This window comes from Castor canadensis, chromosome 9, assembly GCF_047511655.1.
Source record: "Castor canadensis chromosome 9, mCasCan1.hap1v2, whole genome shotgun sequence".
Taxonomy (NCBI): domain Eukaryota; kingdom Metazoa; phylum Chordata; class Mammalia; order Rodentia; family Castoridae; genus Castor; species Castor canadensis.
In genome coordinates this window covers 48,748,556-48,763,594 of record NC_133394.1, presented here as the reverse complement: position 1 = coordinate 48,763,594, position 15,039 = coordinate 48,748,556, and positions in this window count along the sequence as shown.

Sequence of the window (15,039 nt, the reverse complement as noted above, 5' to 3'; positions counted from 1 at the left end):
CCACTGGTGCCAACATGCCCTCCACAGGTGCCAACCCCCACCGCACCTTCTTCCTACAGAAAATGTTCTGCTATCCTGTTCTCTGATTTTGTAGAAGAAAAAAGATAAAAGATAATAAGGAAAACATGACATTTTTGCTAGTTTGAGATAAAGATAGATACACAAGGAGTATCCTTGTGCTGTTTCCATGCATCTATGTATTACAACCCAAGTTGGCTCATCAACTATTCTTCACTCCTCCCTAGTCCCCTTCCCATGGTGGCCCCAGATAGTTTAAAATTTCTATATCCATTCCTGTACAGTGAGCAAATCAACCACATTCAAATTTTTAGTTTCCTTCCCTTGCCTTCTCCCTCCCATATGCCAACTTCCCTTAGTGTGACCCATGTCCCAATGTAGTACTGCATTTGTTTTAGATCTATAATCCACATATGGGGGACAGCATGTGGCTTTTGGCCTTCTGAGACTGACTAACTTCACTGAATATGATTTCCTCTAATTACACCTATTTACCTGTGAATGACAATCTTTCATTCTTCTTTGTGGCTGAATAAAATTCCATTGTATATAAATACCACAATTTCTTAAACCATTCATCAGTAGTGGGGCATCTTGGCTGTTTCCATACCTTAGCTATTATGAATAGTGCTGCAATAAACATGGGTGTGCTGGTGCCTTTGTTGTACTTAGACTCACCTTCCTTTGAGTATATTCCTAGGAGTGGTATTGCTGGATTTTACTGCAAGGCAGATCTATTTCTAGTTTTTTAAGGAACCTCCATATTACTTTCCATAGTGGTTGTACTAGCTTACATTCCCACAAGCAGTGTAAGAAGGTTCCCTTTTCCTTGCATCCTTCCCAATATTTGTTGGTGGTGGTATTCTTGATGGTAGCTATTCTAACAAGAGTAAGGTAGAAGCTTAGTGTGGTTTTGATTTGCATCTCCTATATGGACAGGGATGGTGAGCATTTTTTCATGTGTTTTTTGGTCATTTGGACTTCTTCCTTTAAAAAAGTCTGTTAAGTTCAGTTCCCCATTTCTTTATTGGGTCATTGATTTTTTTGGGAGTTTAGTTTTTTGAGCTCCCTGGATATTCTGATTATCAATCCATTTTCTAATGTATACCTAGCAAAGATTCCATTCTGTAGATGGCTTCTTCAATTTAGAGACCATTTCTTTTGTTGTGCAGAAGGTTTTTAATTTCATGTAGTCCCATTGTTATTCCTTTCTCTTAGCTGCTGAGCTTCTTGAGTTCTATTGACAAAGTCCTCGCCTATGTCTATTGGTTCCACTGTATTGCTTACTCTATCCTGTACCAGCTTCAAGGTTTCTGGTGTAATATTAAGATCCTTAATCCACTTTGAGTTGATAGTTGTACAAGGTGACGAACATGGATCTTGTTTCGGTTCTCCCAGCAACATTTGTTGAAGAGACTGTCTTTTCTCCATCGTATTTTTTTGGTGACTTTGTCAAAAATTAAGTGAGTGTAGCTGCTAAGATTCATATCCACATCCTCTATTCTGTTCCACTGGACTTCAAATCTTTTTTTGTGTCATTACCATAGTGTTTTTATTGCTATGGCTCTGTGGTGTATTTCGCAGTTGTTTATTGTGATATCCCAAATGTTGCTCTTTTTGCTCAGTATTGACTTGACTATTTGCAGTCTTTTGTGTTTCCAAATGAATTTTAGGGTTGGTTTTTCAGTAACAATGTCCTATTTTTCCAAGGATATATTTCACTTGATTAAGTAAATATCTAGCAACAGAGCATTTAAAAAATAAATTCAAAGTACATCTATATTCATGGTTTGATTTCAGCACATTTTTGCCCTCCTACTCATTGCACACCTTTATATCTCATTTTTTTAATCACTGGTAACATTTCTATGATACCATATTTGCTCATCTAGAATCTTTATTTTTTACATCGCTGAGATTAGATGGATGTTCCTTAACCTTAACAGGTAACTCCCCAGAGGATGAAGTGTGAATTCTGTTTCTTTGCTTAACTGAAGTGAAAAAAGAACAGAGGAGTTTGTGAATTCAGTGAATACATTACTTCCATAGATGCAATAGTTGTGCATGTCTTGGAAGAAGTCAGAGCTAGGACAACTAAATCAGAATGATTTTGAAAGAGTTAATTAGGTACTCAATATCCTTCAAAATCTATAAACTGACCTTCAAAAACTGTTACTGTTCAGCAGCATGTAATTTAATGAAGAAGAAATAAAATAAAAGTCTTAAACATTTGCCTAAATTGAAAATGAAAACAAATATTATGTATTATGCAACATGATATGTGTCTATATTGTTAATGCTTCAGAAGCTTCTAGTATAAAAATGTTTTACTGTTTATAAATACATCAAAACTTTGTTAATCCATTTGACAATGGATGGATAATTATGTTGTTTTCAGATTCCTTTAACAACTATTTAGAAATACATTTTATACCACAGAAATATTTTATGTGCTTTATATAACACAGATATCAATAATTGTGGATATGGTTTTTAATTTATTTCCTTTCTGATCTATCTATCTCTCTATCTATACATACATATATATATATAATGCATTAATTCAATTTCATTAAATTTGTTAAGATTTTCCTATGGTCTAGAGCATAGTCTATCTTGGTAAATGATCCACTACACTTAAAACAAATTCATTTTGCAGCTATGGAGAAGAGCAGTGTTTTATTAGCATTACATAACATGATTCCTTTTATTTGCAGAGCAATTTGTTAAAGAACATTTCCAACTAAAGCTATGAATGGTTTCATAGTTAACTCTTATTTTCAAAAATTTTGTTTGATGTATTTAAATATCCCATTTTAGATAGGCAGGTTTTTAATATGGCAAAATGTAAAAAAGTAAGTGTTATAATTTCCAAATTTTAAAGGAAAGCAGAAACCTAGAATTTTAAGTTAATTGCTTTGATTATTAAATATTGGAAATAAGTTAAATATTAAAAATACTGGGAACTCAAAAAGTATATAGTTGACAATAAATAAACCAAGCTAGAATATTTAAAATGGGCTGTACTATATATATAATATTTTTATTTTTAAAATTTATTAGCATATTATAGTTGTACAGGGAGATACATTGCAATATTAAGATGTATACTTATAAAATACTATAGATTTACCCCTCAATTCTTTTCTTTCTTCTCTAGTCCCCTCTTAGAACAATTTCAACAGGTTTCATTCCTCTATTTTAATACATGAATACAAAATACATACACCATATTCACTTTTTCCTTATTCCCAGTCCCTCCCACTGTTATCCACCCCCCAAAAGACCTATATGTAAAATATTTTTTAAAAATCTGGATCTATAAAGAATTATGGAGGGGGTGAATTCAAGTATGATATATTGTATATTTACTTTTGTAAATGCCATAATATACCCCCAGTACAAAAATTAAAACAAGCAAAAAAAGAAAAAAGGACAAAACCCAAAATACATGCATCAAACAAGCTTATAAGTACATTTTAACTCCTGTTACCTATCGACAACATATTGGTATGAAGAGTGAATAATTAACTTGCCTCCTACATTAGTGAGATTTCAAATACTGAACTATTGACAAAAATAAAAATTAAACTACTAACTTCTCCAATCTGAACATCTATTCCTGATTGATTCAATAATTTGATGATTATATTTTTAAATTACAGACTTTGTCTATCTACAACATTCGGTAGCAGTTGTCAATGTAATGTATGCTTTGGAGTATGTTTAGTATTTGACAGAGCTTTAGAGGTACGCGGAATGAGTATATGACATGTATATATGTCGTATAAATATATATGTATGTTAGGTGTAATGGTTCTACATATAGTATAAAATATGCTTCCAATTATAGAAACCATTACATAATTTTAAATATTCTAGATCAAAAATAATAGATTCCAACAAAACTTTTTCTTGTGTGTAGTCTTTCTACACTGCACCTAGTTATGTGTTTAAGTTTTTAACAACACAACAGTTTTGCCTCTTTTATAAGGAAAGACTGACCCTGGAAAGTTAACAATTACAGTCACTTTTTTATTTGCAAAGGTTGGGAAGTTATATCTAGAAGCTGTGAATTTCTACCAGCTGAGTAGTCTTGTACTAATAAAAAAGCAAATAATATGAAAATAATTGGGAGGTAGTTTGTAACATAAACAGTGTGGGCTTAGTGGCCAATCTTAATATGAACTCATGTTCATTCACTTTCTTTTCTTCCAACTTGCAACACCTTCCTTAACGAAGTTCCTCACATATACAATACAAGTCACAATGAATGCTTGCTGCTATGTTTTGTAAATTAATTGAAGATAACCTGTAAAGTAACTGGCACATGACAGGGGCTCAATGAATAGTAATCACCAGAAAGAATATTGTTATCAATCCTGTCCACTGATATACATTAAATTTAAATATTTAAAGACAAGAATTTGTCTTGTTAAGATATGTCAACATTTAAACAGAAAACATACTTTCTCATTTTCTTTGTCTCGTTTTTCTGTGTACAATATCTAAAATGCATATTATCCCTTTATAGTGTAATGTGGAATATAGCAAAACCTGATTCTGTGGAGAGTTTTATGAAGGTGCCTTTATTTGGAAAGAGTACAATTAAACTCTAATATTCTAATTATTTTCTAAACTATTATTGAGTCAATAAATTATATGTCAAAGTACTACAAAAATCATAGAGCAGTAAACAAATATAAGTAGCCATACAGATTAGTTAGTATTTTACCTATGATTCTATTCTAATAAAAGCAATATTATATATTAGGGTTTATTTTAGTCTAACACACCATGCATTAATTCATCAAGAAGCCTCTGGCTGAGAGTGTTTGATGATACCATTCAATTGCTTTTATTTGCCCTTTACTTTTCAACTAGATCAATAGAGTCAGATGAAACTGCAATAGGTATTAAAACTCCAAAAGTCTAGGGTAAATGGAGGTTAAGATGTAAACAAATATTTCACTGGGATTGATCTCACAGTGATGGTGGAATAGTTTCTAAAATATTATCAGCACTAGTGAATAAATTGCATCAAACCAAAAGAATAGATGGATTTGATTATTTTTGCTTTGAAAGCTACATTCCTTTATTCCTGCATGTATTTTCAATTTACATAAGATTAAGTGAACTGAAATTATTTTTGGCTGATGCCTTACTGATTTTAGGTGACTATCCAAGATTAATCTAGTTGTGTGAGTTACTGGTCATTTTGCTACATTAGATTACTGAAATCTGTATAATTCATTACATATTTTGAAATACCATAGATATAAGATTAATTAATAGCAGTTTACATGTACTTAAAATACATGTAGGAGGGATGGTAGATACTCAATAGTTCCTAGCAATGACAACCTAATGAACAAAACATTAACAAAACAAGTATTCTTGAATAAAATATTTAATAAACATAGTAAGTCATCAATAACATTGTTTATGTTTTGGCTGTAAATATTTATATAATATAATTAGATACAGTAAAGCAAATAGGTCATAAAAACTAAAAAGAAATTTAGAATAAATATCTATGTTTTGCATATGCATTTATTTGCTAAAATTTTTCACATAATTTTTAAAACTTCAAGTTTTTGTGTATGAGTCAATGAATATTCTGTGTCTGTGAGGATTCAAGAAGTTCCTAAATTTTCTAGCATGAAAAGTCATGTTTGATTTAAAATTTATACATATTTAAGAAAAGTAAAAAGTAAGCTTCTGTCTTACTTTGAAAGAATAAACTTACCTTAATGTTGGAAGTTATAAGATGGCATTCAAATTGCCAGTTTAGGAACACTAAAAGTTCTGTGAAGTGTATAAACTTAGGCTCAATTACTTAAAAAGTCATCATAGAATAATAATTGATATGGTGGTATAGAGTGTTATTACATTAATTTGTAGCTTAAGTATACTCTTTGGTTAGAATATAGTATTTACTCAGAATACGATTATCTAATTTTTAATGATTCCACCATGTATTGCATGTTATGGATGACTCTGTTGTGTCAAAATGTAAATTGTATCATTAGTTCAGCAAAACATACCCTGAAAGACCTAAAAGCATATATTAACTCCAACACAGTGGTTGTGGAAGACTTTAACACCCCATTATCATCAATAGTTAGGTCACCTAAACAAAAAATCAATAAAGAAGTCCTAGATCTAAAATATACCATAGATCAAATGGAACTAGTTGATGTCTACAGAACATTTCATCCAACTTCTACACAATATACATTCTTCTCAGCAGCCCGTGGAATCTTCTCCAAAATAGATCATATCCTAGGGCACAAAGCAAGTCTCAGCAAACATAAGAAAATAGAAATTATACCATGCATTCTATCTGATCACAATGCAATGAAACTAGAACTCAACAACAAAAGTAAAGACAAAAAACATGCAAACACCTGGAAACTGAGTAACTCATTGCTCAATGAACAATGGGTCATCGATGCAATAAAAGAGGAAATTAAAAAGTTCCTGGAAGTCAATGAAAATGAAAACACAACCTACCGGAACCTATGGGACACAGCAAAGGCAGTCCTGAAAGGAAAGTTTATAGCCATGAGTGCATATATTAAAAAGACTGAAAGATCCCAAATCAATGACCTAATGATACATTTCAAACTCCTAGAAAAATAAGAAAGAAAAATAAAAGTAGAGAGTGAGGGAGATGAATACAATCGATGTACTTCATACACATACATGACAATAGAATCATGGAACTTGTTGAAATTATTTCAGAAATGGTTGTGGGGCATACGAAAGAGAGATAGAGTGATGAATTTGATCCAACTGCATTATATGCATGTGTGGAAATACCACAATTAAGTCCCTTTGTACAACTAATATACAGCAATAAAAATGTTCAGAAGTTGGACCCTGCATTGAGATAACTTTAGGAACTAAACAAATGGAAAGAAAAATACTGCTAATGGACTTGGAAAACTTAATATTAAGATGAGAATGCTTTCCATACTGGTCTACACATTCATTGCAATCTAAATCAAAACATCACCTACTTTTATTCTCAGACATTTACGTGGAAATACAGTGTTACTAGCAATCATATTCCTGGGCATTTATCAGAGAAATTATCCACGTAAAAATCAGTCCATATATGCTCATAGCAGCTTTGTTTGTAAATTTTCATTGTTGGATAATTTAGATACAGTCAAAAGTGCAAATCTTAAATTTTGCATCAAATGCGTTCTGGCGAATGAACACACTTGTGTAATCTGCCCGTCATGAGATTTAGCATACTTCTAAAACACCAGAAAAAGTCCTTTGTGCTCCTTACAGCTAAGCTCTGCCATGACACTTCTAAGGCAATTGTAGTATGAAATCATTTACGATGTATTAGTTCTCAAATAAATAGAATTTAATACTATATATTAATTGATGTCTGGCTTCTTTTGCCCAGACCATGATTGACATACCTCTGTGTTTTATGCATAACAATAGATAATTTTCTATTGTTTGTTAGTATTTCATTGTTTATTCATTTTCTTGTTAATGGACATTTGGACTATTTGTAAGTTTTGTCTTTAATAAAAAGATCTGTTAACATGGTCTTATAACTATTTTTGAAGACATAAATTTTCATTTTTGTATAAAAACCAATGAATAGAATTGCTGTATCATACTGTAAAGTATTTGTTTAAATTAAAAATAAATAAATAAAAATAAAGTGCTTCTGGCATGCATCATTTTTATAACACCTGGCAAGTGGTAGAGTGTGGGTACATTTTTCTTAGCATTTGAAAACAACAGTTATACCTTATTCATGTAATTGGACAGAAAAGAAAATAGAATCCAGTAGTAATCATTTCATTGAATTTATTACATCTATAAAACTGTTATATGTACTACACAAAGAGAAATTCAGTTACCTTGACAATCTGTTATTTGCTTTCACTTACTAAAACTTGAAAGTTTGATTTTGTTTTACTTTGACAGTAAAATTTGGATTTCATATCCTCCAGCTTCACTTTTCAAAAACTATTTTTTAAATATTTCCATTAGTATACAGTAGTTTTACAGGGGGGTTTTATTGTGACATTTCCATATATGTGTACAATGTACCCTAGTTCCATTCATCCTTTTCATATTTTTCCTCTTCCTCCTCCTGATTCTTAAAATGACTTTCACAGGTTTCAATGTTCCCTGTTCATATTTGTGTAGAAAATGCATTGACAACTTTCACCCTCCTTTATGTTCTGCATTTATTCTCCCCTTCCCACTAGTGCCCACCTTCCCCTTGACACTACCTGTTTTACATTCCCATCCTTCATTGTGCACTGTTCACTGTGGTTTTGCCTTGGTATGTCACCTGTAAATATACTGTATTTTAGTCAGTCTAACCCCCTCTATTACTCTTCCTTACACTTTCCCCCATCCTTTATAATTCCACTCTTTTCCGTGCATTTTGCTGTGTCTTGTTCCTACAATTTAAAGACCAGAGATGAATTGGAATGCCCTGGGCACTGGTAGGGACAAATTATATAAACCTCTAAAGCTCTGGAATTGATTATACTTAGCTGATCTGAGATTCATACCATACCTCAATGTTGAAAATGCAATCATTAAGCCTCCTGAGGAATTTAGTATCATCTTAGGTTGCAAAGTATTTTATTTTTTCACTAAATGTATCTGGCATTTAAACAAAAATAAATAAGAAGAGAATGTGATATGTTTGTAATAAAGCCAATTAAATTTCACCACCCGGCTAAATATTATGGGGCTACCAAGAATAGAGATTAAAAAAATTTGTGGAATTAAAGGTGAAAAAATAAGAATTTAAAAAGATAATTAGCAATAATAATAATCCAAAATAAAAAAAAATTATAGCTGAAAATAAAAGTATCAAAATTAACAAGGTAGAAATACACAAATTCAGGTCAAAGAAATCAGCAAGTAAATATAAGAAAACTACAAATACAGATACATATTTCAAATAAATGTGAATATATCAATAAAAGCAAACTAAAGTCTTTTAGAAGTAATAGTCAAATTACAATGGAAACAATCAAAATTTTAATTTTTTGTAAAATTTTTATTTTATTCATATGTGCATACAATGTTTGGGTCATTTCTCCCCCCTTCCAACACCCCTTCTATTACCCTCCGCTCCCCCTCCCTTTTCCCCCCTACCCCCTCGCTACCCGGCAGAAACTATTTTGCCCTTAGGTCTAATTTTGTTGAAGAGAGAGTATAAGCAATAATAGGAAGGACCAAGGGTTTTTGCTGGTTGAGATAAGGATAGCTATACAGGGAGTTGACTCACATTGATTTCCTGTGTGTGTGTGTTACCTTCTAGGTTAATTCTTCTTGATCTAACCTTTTCTCTAGTTCCTGGTCCCCTTCTCCTATTGGCCTCAGTTGCTTTAAAGTATCTGCTTTAGTTTCTCTGCGTTGAGGGCAACAAATGCTATCTAGTTTTTTAGGTGTCTTACCTATCCTCATACCTGCCTTGTGTTTTTGAGTAGTAACATTGTAAATAAAATGTAATGAATTAAATGCCTCAGAGTTGAAGGAAAATGACACTGTATACTATAATTTTAAAGAATTACAGCTTCAGTTGTGTGTAATAATGGTAGAAGGGGAAAATGAAATAAATTGGTAACTTGAAGTCATATCAAATATAACCTTTGAGGATAATGTGAAGTGTGGGTTATGTGTATTATACCAAAGGTTTTTCAGGAAGTTGACTAATGATTGTGGATTTAATTGATATAGGCTGTTTCTATTAAAGAATTCATCATGTTCTTATTTATCTTCCCATATTAATTTTCTCCATTCTTTCTTTTAACATACCTCTGCCTGTCACAGAGGCATAGTGCCATTTTAAGTGATTTCTGTCATTCTTTATTAGTAGATATATTCTGCTAATTCATAATTCAACATTAGGATTATTTCTTGAGAAAACTTGTGTATATCATGCTGCATAAATTAAGGTTTGCAATTTTTAGTTTTTCCCACAGATTTCTCCCATTCATGGTAAAAACACTTTAACTTCAGAGAACAAGGCTGCAGATCATTCATATGGAAATTTTTCAATAAAGCAAACACATGCTTCTATTAAAGAAAATAAGTTATTTGCTACAAAACAAAATCAAGCCAAATCTGTGTGCATTTAATAGTACATTATGCTATTCTAAAACATTCAGTTATGAGATTTGTATTTCACATATGGCCATGTATTGTTCTGTACTATGTGGATGAATGTCTATACTCATTGTGAATTTATTTATTAAAACTGAATTTAACTCTTTGTGAGAGCAGAGAAGATGTTGCTAGATTGGGGCAACATTCTTTATATCACTTTTGTGGGTTATCACAATATTGCCTTCTACATTGGGCTTTGTGTTTAAGGATAGTGGATTTTACCTCCCTGCCACAAAATCTCATAAGGGCAAATGTCTGGGCTTATCCTGAACTACCACATCTGAGACAGCTGTACTTAGAACCACCTGTCTGCCATTGTGTTCCCAACAGTACTCCTTCTGCCAAGTTTAAAGCAAATTAATGAAACTTGCTCACTGAAGGGAGACAGTGGCATTACAGCTTGGCAGGTGTTATTTGTCACCCACTGCAGGGTAGAGTTAGAGTTTTATTTTGCTATTGTGTGATATGTTTACTAGAGAGGATATAACCCAGAGAATAACAAAAATATTTTTATTCACACTATGAACTGAAACATTCTTTTCAGATACATAATTATTATTCTATTCATGAGTTTCTGTCCTGGTCTTTATGTACAGATTTAGACTCAAATGTTTTTTATCTATTCAATAAAATGTATGTTTGTTAATTATTTTGAAGGGCATTTTATTACATGATGCCACTGTCTCCCTTCAGTCAGCAAGTTTCATGTGTGGGAAAAACTAAAAATTACAAACCTAAATTTATGCAGCATGATATACACAAGTTTTCTCAGGAAATAATCTTAATGTTGAATTATGAATTAGCAGAATATATCTACTAATAAAGAATGACAGAAATCACTTAAAATGGCACTATGCCTATATGACAGGCAGAGCTGTGAGCTGTGTTAAAAAAAGAATGGAGAAAACTAATATGGGAAGATAAATAAGAACATGATGAATTCTTTAATAGAAACAGCCTACATCAGTTAAATCCACAATCATTAGTCAACTTCCTGAAAAACCTTTGGTATAATACACATAATCCACACTTCACATTTTCCTCAAAGGTTATATTCGATATGACTTCAAGTTACCAATTTATTTCATTTTCCCCTTCTACATTTTTTTCTTGTTCATTCAGTTTATAGTCATCTCTTGCTGCTTTTGCTTACCAGGAATGCTAATCTTTCCTCACAGAAGGTTCCTCTGCCTGAAAGCTTATACCCAGCGACCTTTTCTTCTTAATTCCTCATGATTTCCTGAAATATAGTACCAGTAATTCCATCCTAATCTTCCACCTCGATTTCTTACCCAAATGTCCAATCTTCTTTATACTAATTTTTGAGCTATAGCAATTCTCAATTTTCATTATTTTATGTAAATTGCTACTGTTTTATGAACTGCTTATATTCTTTCTATAAAATTAACCTTCATAAATCATAAGAATGCCTCTGAATGATATTTTTCACATAATAAGCTTTTGTTGAAAAAATAAGATTTCATGAATAAATGAAAGAAATGAATGGTTTCTATAGTACTGTGCTAATATAACTTAGAAATCCTTTGTTTATATTGGACATACAAATTAGAGCATTTGACTCTCCACTCCATTATTTTCTTTAAATTAGGCTGTGAAAATAAATGGAATTATTAAATAATTGAAAATGTAAGAAATATTAACAAAAACTGAAGGACAATAAAACAAAATGGGATATTTGATGAAGTTTAAAAATGTTTTTATTTTCTCTTTTCATGGCAAGAGACCATTCATTAACTCATTCACTCATCAGTCTTTCATTGACATCCTACTTGCCATGCTTTGTGGTAAATTATGCTGATACTGCAGTGAGAAATAACAAAATGTAGCGATATAAACAGCTCTTTCTTAGCAGTAACATCCAAGTGAGGAGACACAGATAAAAAAATAAGTAAAGTATATTTTAGGTAAATTCCATAATTACTCTGTATTAAAATAAAGAATAAAATTTGAAAAGCAAGTAGAGATCCTATAATAAGGCAATGAAGATGAAAATATTTAGTCTGGGGACTACTCAAGGAACAGGCCTTTTGGAGCAATGGTTTGGAAGAGTTGAAGGGGTAAGCTGGTACTAGTTGAAAGAAAAAAATATTTCTAATGGAGAAGCATATGTACAATGTGTGAAGTAAGATTTCCATGATGAACTAAGGATAGTGAGGAAAGCAGCACAGTTAGACTAGAATATAAGTGAAATAATTGGTAGATGAAATTACAGAAGTAATGGGGGAGCTAGACCCCCATGCAGGAGGTATCACAATACCTGACTTCAAACTATATTACAAAGCAATAACAATAAAAACAGCATGGTACTGGCACAAAAACAGACATGAAGACCAGTGGAACAGAATAGAAGATCCAGATATGAAGCCACACAACTATAAGCAACTTATCTTTGACAAAGGAACTAAAAATATACGATGGAGAAATAGCAGCCTCTTCAACAAAAACTGCTGGGAAAACTGGTTAGCAGTCTGCAAAAAACTGAAACTAGATCCATGTATATCACCCTATACCAAGATTAACTCAAAATGGATCAAGGATCTTAATATCAGACCCCAAACTCTTAAGTTGATACAAGAAAGAGTAGGAAATACTCTGGAGTTAGTAGGTATAGGTAAGAACTTTCTCAATGAAACCCCAGCAGCACAGCAACTAAGAGATAGCATAGATAAATGGGACCTCATAAAACTAAAAAGCTTCTGTTCATCAAAAGAAATGGTCTCTAAACTGAAGAGAACACCCACAGAGTGGGAGAAAATATTTGCCAACTATACATCAGACAAAGGACTGATAACCAGAATATACAGGGAACTTAAAAAACTAAATTCTCTCAAAACTAATGAACCAATAAAGAAATGGGCACATGAACTAAACAGAACTTTCTCAAAAGAAGAAATTCAAATGGCCAGAAAACACATGAAAAAATGCTCACCATCTCTAGCAATAAAGGAAATGCAAATTAAAACCACGCAAAGATTCCACCTCACCCCTGTTAGAATAGCCATCATCAAGAACACCACCAACAACAGGTGTTGGTGAGGATGCGGGGAAAAAGGAACCCTCTTACACTGTTGGTGGGAATGTAGACTAGTACAACCACTCTGGAAAAAAATTTGGAGGCTACTTAAAAAGCTGGACATCGATCTACCATTTGATCCAGCAATACCACTCTTGGGGATATACCCAAAAGACTGTTACTCCAGAGGCACCTGCACATCCATGTTTATTGCGGCACTATTCACAATAGCCAAGTTATGGAAACAGCCAAGATGCCCCAGCACTGACGAATGGATTAAGAAAATGTGGTATCTATACACAATGGAATTTTATGCAGCCATGAAGAAGAACGAAATGTTATCATTTGCTGATAAATGGATGGAATTGGAGAACATCATTCTGAGTGAGGTTAGCCTGGCTCAAAATACCAAAAATCGTTTGTTCTCCCTCATATGTGGACATTAGATCAAGGGCAAACACAACAAGGGGATTGGACTATGAGCACATGCTAAAAGCGAGAGCACACAAGGGAGGGATGAGGATAGGTAAGACACCTAAAAAACTAGCTAGCATTTGTTGCCCTTAACGCAGAGATACTAAAGCAGATACCTTAAAGTAACTGAGGGCAATAGGAAAAGGGGAACAGGTACTAGAGAAAAGGTTAGATCAAAAAGAATTAACTTAGAAGGTAACACCCATGCACAGGAAATCAATGTGAGTCAATGCCCTGTATAGCTATCCTTATCTCAACCAGCAAAAACTCTTGTTCCTTCCTATTATTGCTTATACTCTCTCTACAACAAAATTAGAAATAAGGGCAAAATAGTTTCTGCTGGGTATTGGGGGGGAGAGGGAGGGGGCGGAGTGGGTGGTGAGGGAGGGGGTGGGGGCAGTGGGGAGAAATGAACCAATCCTTATACGCACATATGAATAATAAAAGAAAAATGAAAAAAAAATTTATGGTGTCTCTTAGCATATATACATTAAAAATTTTCATACATACAGTCATTTTCGTTCCTGCCTTTTCTCATACTAAACAGTTATAAGATTATTTTAAAAATTCTTTTTTTTAAAACTTAAATTTTTATTTTGTAGTATTTTGTTCTTTCGTCTGTCTGGAACTTATTTTTAGTATGGCATGAGGTAGTGGTGTAAATGAATATGCATTTTTTATGTTATCATGACTGTCCTTTCCCCACTGATTTGAAATGGCACTTCATAATATTTTAAATTTCCATATGATGTAGTGCTTTTGAATATTTTGTTTCAGTGAGTTATCTCTCTGTCCATTTTCTAATGCTGCATATTTTGCCTTAGGTTTTTTTTTCTATTCATCAAATGTCCATTTACGGATACTTAAAAGAAAATGTCTTGGCTTTCCTCATTCATTTTCCTTCATGTGGAAATTAGAAGCAGTTTTAATGTTCTAGAAGAGTTTCAGTTGGAATTTTGATTAACTTTTAAAAATACCATTCCCATATCTCTAATTGTTTAACTTTTCTAATATGTTAGAAAAGTTATATCATTCTTGAATAATTCTTGTTGAATTTATTTAAATTTCGTTACTATGATGAATAGTATCTGTTTTCTTTTAACTTTCAAGCTGATTATTACAGATAATTAGAGATTCTAGTGAATTTTCTGTTGATCATGTACAAGTCATATTTATTCTCACAGGTTCCAAATACTTCTTAGTTTAATCCCTTAATTTATTAGTTTATGTTGACAATTATATAATCTGCAAAGAATGATTATATATCTTTTCCTTTTTCATATGTATATTTCATTTCATTTTTTCCTATCTTGTTAGCACTCTAGTGAAATATTTAATGATTG